The following is a 7087-nucleotide window of genomic DNA, read 5'->3' as shown; positions in this document are numbered from 1 at the left end:
ACAGTGTTGTTGCCTTCACTACTGAAACCAGCGTTGTGATGCAGGTCTGCCCCCTCCCCCCACATGTGGAGGTTTGACTCAATGCAATAACAGAATCAGGGAGTGGTTTGAAAACACTGTTTCAGTCTGATTCCAGTTTCTGGTCGTTTTTTAACAACACAAGCTGGAGCTAAAAGTTCTAGTACAACCTCAGGATCAGGCCTGCACTGGTTCCCAGTCTCTCCGGTCTTCCTCAGTTCCAGGTTGAGTCCAGATTGACTCACCAGGGTTCTCAGGTTTGGATAATTCAAGCTACAAGCACTGAATTTTTATTTATCGACCAATCAGCGTGTAGCAGATGAGTGGCTTGAAGAAAGATGGAAGAGCATCATTCAGTGATGCTTGTTACTATGGAGACCATAGTGCGATTGAGGTCACCTTTTATTGAGTCTCTTTCAAATTGAGTTTGATTGTGCTTCCTTGGTTCCCTTTTAGCTTGGGTCTGGTTGTCCTTGGCTCCAGTTCAGCTTCATTAGACCTCATTTGGATTGGGTTCAATGGTCCTTCTGGTCCCAAGTAGATTTCCAGGTCATGCCTGAGTGTCCCTCCTTCCTTGTGTTCCAAACTCTATGGATCAGATTTGAATGACTAACCTTGGGTCTCATGTGGATCTTCAGTATTGTCATGTCAGGTCTGAGAAGGGTTTCCATTGGTCATTGAAGGCCTCTTGTCTGCAGCATGTTCAGGATTAGGTGGATTTTCTTTAGGTCCATTCAGGTTTGGATTCATTGCTTGTTGGTCCAGTCTGGTCTAGGTCCAGTTCATGGGTTTTTATTTTTATGAATGAGTTGATCTCATATTCGGGTAACATAAGTCATTCAACATGTAACTTCAACAAGCCCAGTCTGATCATCAAACCGACCAATCAGAGCCAGACTCTGTAGCTGAATGATCAGGGAGGTTTAACTTTCTGATCGAGGCAGGTCACCTGAAATGAACTGACGATGATGACATACTGTTTTCTCTGCTCAAATAAAACCTGAACTTACAAGATAAAAGGAGGTTGATAGCTGGAGATCTACCTGAACTGCTGAAACAGGTAGTTTGACTGAAGTTAACTTGCTGGTTAAGTTTTTGTATGTAAAATAAAAAGTTTAGAGACAAGAAACTAGAATCAGACTGAACATTTTAAGTCGAACCTGCTGAATGAACAAAGAGCTGAAGAACGATCAAAACAATCTGAAATCTGGGGGTTTAAACTGTGTGTGTGTGTGTGTGTGTGTGTGTGTGTGTGTGTGTGTGTGTGTGTGTGAGAGAGAGAGAGAGAGAGAGAGAGAGAGAGAGAGTCACTAACTTATTGTGTGTACATACTGTAAGTCCTATTTATACCTATTTATCCCAGCTGTGCCTTCACTCTTGCAGCTAGGTGGCACTGTCTGTCTGTTCTGACAGCAGCCTTATTGAGCATGTGTCCCAGAGCATCATGGGAACATAAATTCATTTTAATGTTTAACTTTTATTGAACCAGGGAGGGAAAACAACAAACCCTGCATTATGTACTAATACCCCACACTGAACCCAGTCTAACACTGAACATATATTACAGAACCAGCTAGCATAACATTATGCTATATTACAGAACCAGCTAGCATAACATTATGCTATATTACAAAACCAGCTAGCATAACATTATACTATATTACAGAACCAGCTAGCATAACATTATGCTATATTGCAGAACCAGCTAGCATAACATTATGCTATTTTACAGAACAGCTAGCATAACATGCTATATTATAGAATAGCTAGCATAACATTATGCTAGGCTAGTCTCAACTCATGGTTCACTTCTGGAGTTGAGATTGTTGTGTCAGCTGCTGTTTCTGTCATCAACAATGATCTGTCAAGTTCAAATGCTACATGAGGAGTTACTGGTAGCAACAACTATATAAGCTGTTAGAGGTCTGTAATAAATTATATTGAGCTATGATTGCATTGACAAGAGGTTATGGTTATGTAACATCCTTAAACAAAGATGGCTCCTTACAGCCTGCGTAATGTCAGATATGTGAGCTGTTTGAAACTAGCTGCTTGTAGAAAGCATAAGGTATCAACAAACACCCTGATTAAATGTATATTAAAACAAGCAGCTAGTGAAAAACAGCTAGCTGTTTGTAGTTGGTAGCATGTGAGATTTTATGAAACATTTAGCATAACATCTGGCATGCTAATTGTTTGAAATGTTTGTTTATCCTCAGGCTCAGCTCAATACAAACATGGAGGTTGTTTGTTTAACCTGAACACAACCTGAGACAAAAACTGATGAATTTTGTCAGTAGAATAAAACTAATTTCACTGAATTAACAGAGCACCCATCTGAACACTGGGCTCAGGTGTGTGTAGCTGATGGTTTAACAACATGAGTTGTACAGGTATGTTATATTTTTGGCTCTGATCTCAGCCAGCTGAACCATCTGACAGGCTGAATCCAAATATCCTCAAATCATTAACAGCAATAATAAAGTCAAAATCACTGATTTCAGTCTTGGTTAACTTGGCGACACCTGTAGTTTCTGGTGGTAACAGCAAATACAATTTAGCACTAAAGCTCCCAGAATTATGGGGGCATAAATAAGTCAGAGAATAAACTGCCTGTCTCCATCTTTGTGGGAGCAGCTGTGGTCTGTTTGATGCTGCACATGGCCTGAGTCTGAACAACAGCACAGTGACAGGAGCTGATTACCTGGCTGACCAGGTGGAGCTGTGCAGCTCTTCGTCAACTCACTCTGGCTGCTCCTGACTCTTCATCACTCCCTGCAACATTTCAAACTGATCTTAAAAATTGATATTGTTCTGTTTTGTACATGTATTTTCAACAGAACAAGTGCTAAGCCTATTGTCAAACACATTGCATCTTCTGTGAACACTTCATAATAAAAGTTGGCTCCTGTATTACTAGTAAAATGCTGTTAATGTGAACCTGCAACAGGAGGAAATGATCAGTGTCATCAGCAGCAGCTTAACACAGACACATAAATATTACAACACTTTGATCAGAGGGTCATAGACTCAGTCACCATAGTTCCCTCATCAGACTTCACTTTAAATCAGAGAACAGGATCATCAGAGATGATGTCGTTATGATGTTTCAGTGTTGTTTCAGCATGAAGAAACAGTTCCCACAAGAACCTGGACATAGATCTGATCTGATCTTACAGTTTAACCCCCCAACCTAACTGTCTGCAGGACTCAGTCTGTGAGTCAAGACATTCAAGGTTTGGATTCATCCTGGAGATTTTTGTGTTTCCATGGCAACAGTTTGTTGTTTTACCTGTTGGGGTGTTTTCTCTGTGTGGATGACACTGTACTATTTAGTCTTCATTTGAAAATATGCTTCATGGGGACTCTCCTGGACTTATGTTTTTAAGTGTAAATGGACTCTGACTGAAGACTGAACCCACCAGGCAATAAATAAACAAACAGACTCTGACTGTCTGACTCAGAAACCTGAACCAGGTCTTCGTATCTGAACGATCTTCCTGCAGCTTCTCTACGTTTCTTCTTCTTCTGGTATTTCTGATTATCGCTCTTTGATCTTCTCTGTGTTTTTGCCTTGCGTGTTTTTTGAGTCTGTGTTTGACCCGTAGTTGTAGTTCTCTGATCAGATTAGACTTTGCATGCGTGTGATGATGATGATGATGATAATTTACGGTGCTTCTTCAAGCTAATTTGTTATTTTGTTTTTTAAATGAAGACGGGAGGCGGTGTTTAAACTCTGCTGCGTCGCTGATGATGTATATCTATCTCTATCTGGTCTCTGTACAGTTTTCTAATCTTCTGGAAGTAATGAAACAGATCCTCAGCTCTGATTGGGCGAGCTGTTTGTTACTGAAATGTTTTTTCTACAAGGGAATAAAAACTTTAACATGTTTGTACAAATAAATCCAGGATCAGTTGATGAAGTAATGAAGCACAGACTGCTTTTCTATTGACCCTGTACAGTTTGCTAACAGTGTGTAAATGTTCCTGTAAATACCTGTCTGATGATGCTGATGATGATGGTGAATACGACTCCGTCTGCAATGGAAATGTGTTTTTATTGTGAAATGGCAGAAGGCCAAACACAGTTTGTATCATGTAAAAATAAAGTTATAATTTTAACAGTTTGTGTTGTTTGGAGTTTTAGTTCAGATCAGGATCAATATGATCAAAGACCAGGCTGATGTTCACTGTCAGCTGCTGCCGTTTTATCTTCTTGAAGATCCAAAAATATCTGTTGATGTCACAAACATACTGATGATGTCACACATGTTATATCTTGACACTGTTTTTATTGACTATTTATCTTTAATCTTGATAATAACTTCTGCTCAGTCATCCTCTTTCTTGACTTCAGTACATTATTGACAGTGATGCCATGTTTCTAGTTTCACTAGAATAGAGGATGTAGCTACACTGGTTCAACAATAATGGCCATGCTTCATACAGATATCTTTCAACATTTATTTCTCTCCCTCTCGATGACATCAGAAGACACTGTGAAAACTACCAAAAATAAAAACATGAAAGTTGAAGCACATGTCTCTCTGTTGTTTCAACTTCTCATTAATGTTCATATAAGCATGTTAATTACAATGTACACAAATATAAATCCAATACAATTACTGTGTGTGCCTCTTGAACAATGTGCAGAAAAATGTCAATTTGGAGCTGCATATTCCTCCTCTGCCACCATAGTGTTCTGCGCTGACCCACAATGCCATGGTCATACACCTAGCCAAGTTCTGATCATGTGACTCTTACTAAAAAAAAAACAAAACCTTACATGAAGGGCATCGAATTTACAACCAAACTCGTATATTCTTAATCAAACCATCCATCAATGTTACCCTTTTCATATCGTATTTATTACATTAATTTAATTACCTTATGTACTTAAATTATCATGAATTTATATGACACATATGAAATGTAGAAAATGAACAATTAAACCTGTCTCTCAGACAGTTATAGAGGAGTTTGTCTCATGTCAGTGATGACATGTTTTTAGTTTCACTAGAATAGAGGAGTTTACAGGAAGTGTTTCTAACTCTGACTTATTATTATATTTATGAGAACTTTTAGTTTGCAATCTGCCCCCCTCCCTCCTTACTGTAGATCCGCCACTGGTCCCAGTTTGGGTCCAGTAGCAGCGTGCCCGGTGTTTGCGCATGCGCGCAGCCCGGTGTCCGGTGTCAGACTGTCAGCAGCTGTTGAGACCATGAACGGTAGGACCGACACAGCAGAGAAAACACACCCAGAATAACCGAGTGGTCCCGGTGCGGACCCAGTACAGACCAGGTCCAGAGGTAGAACACGACCGGGCCGGATACTGCAGGGAGCCGCTGATCTGCAGCTGGAGCTAACAGGCTAACTGGCAGCAGACCGTCAGCTGTCATAACGGGGCTAACGGGCTAACAGGCTAACGGACAGGCCACTGACTCGTGTTCACCACGCTGCACTGCACTCATACGTCCTGACCCGGGTTAGTTTGTGGACCTCCTGAACCGTCTCCAGCCGGACTGTCTCCGGTTCACCGCCGGTCTCTGGTGAAGTTCAGCCGGCTAACGGAGGCTAACGAGCTAACTGTCAGAGTACCGTCAGTCCAGCCGAGAGAGAGAGACCGCTTTGACCCGTTTCCGTTTGAGGAGCAACAATGTTGATAGGTAAAGATTTCCTGGCCCGGGTCGGTGTCCCGGGTCAACTGTCAGTGCTGTCGGTGCAGTCTGTATCTGATTCAGTGTCGCTGAACTCTGTTAAGCTAGTTAGCATTAGCTAACGGTACCAGGCTGTGACTGCTGCTGCTGTCAGACACACACACACACACACACACACACACACACACACACACACACACACACACACAACACACATAACGGGTTTGTGGTTCAGGGCTTCACTGCCAGACTCCGTTGAAAAAATCTTGTATTAACAGGTGATTACCTTCAGCAGCTAGAGTATCAAACACTAATGTCTTCTGGTAAATTCCTCCAGATGACACATGTGTTTGCTTCCTTGTGGTGGCTGCCACACTGAGCGGTGTGTTAACACAATCACATCTGAACAGTTAAGATTTTTGCCTTGTGTGTGGTTTATGTAAGTGGTAATGTATGTTTGAACAGTTGTGAATGTGTGCTTTAATATTTTATGTTTTTGTTGTAATGAGGACCTGTGGTCTGAAATTTTGTTAATTGAACTTTATGCCAGAGTAATAATGTTTCTGTTTGGGTGTCATTGAATGTCTAAGCAGATAAATTTACTAATGTTGAAGGAAAATGTAGAAGTGCAGTTTGGTGTAAAAATAAAGAGTGACTCTTCATAAGTCTGTAAAGGGGTTAACTCATATTTCAGGAGTTATATTCCTGTTAATCAAATCCCTACATTTCCAGATTTTTGTGATGATCTGTTAGTGTGACTGAATGTGACTCTGACTCTGTGGCTCCTCCCCTTAGCAGCGGTCAGTGCTGGAACTGGAAACTCTGCTGCCACCGGGAAGAAACACCGGCGCAGAGGCAAGAAGCACCGGAGAGTCCGGACCGACGAGCAACGGTGAGAAACCAGCAGAGATGTTAGATGAGACTTACTGATTACCCCAAACATACACACCACACTCAGAGGCTATATTTAGCAGTGTGTGTGTGTGTGTTTGACTTCTTGTCTGTCTTTGTCTCTTTGTGCAGTCCACTGATCTTTACCGTCCTGATGGTTCAGGACCAGGTTCCTGTAGGGTTGTGCTGATGATCTCTGTGATTAGCTGATAGGATGATGTTACTATGATAAGATCGAGCAGCTCTAAGTTCATGTGTCGCTGATTGGCCTGCTGACCTTTGACCTGAGCTGAGGTCTAATCAGACATAGAAAACATTACAAAAAACTAGAATATATCTACATCCATTAATTATCCTGTAATTAGCCCCAAATCTGGGGTCCAGCCCATCACAGTGACTAGGTCCTGATTTCCCTGACTCTGGATCTTAATTGGAAAAATTGACGTCAGTTCAAGAGTTCAAATTCAGAGGTGGTTTTTGTGATTTAATGCTCATTAAGGAGGTGGTACCATCTAAAGACC

Source organism: Seriola dumerili, unplaced genomic scaffold, assembly GCF_002260705.1.
Source record: "Seriola dumerili isolate Sdu_G_001 unplaced genomic scaffold, Sdu_1.0 BDQW01000493.1, whole genome shotgun sequence".
Classification (NCBI taxonomy): domain Eukaryota; kingdom Metazoa; phylum Chordata; class Actinopteri; order Carangiformes; family Carangidae; genus Seriola; species Seriola dumerili.
This window is presented reverse-complemented; position numbering follows the sequence as displayed.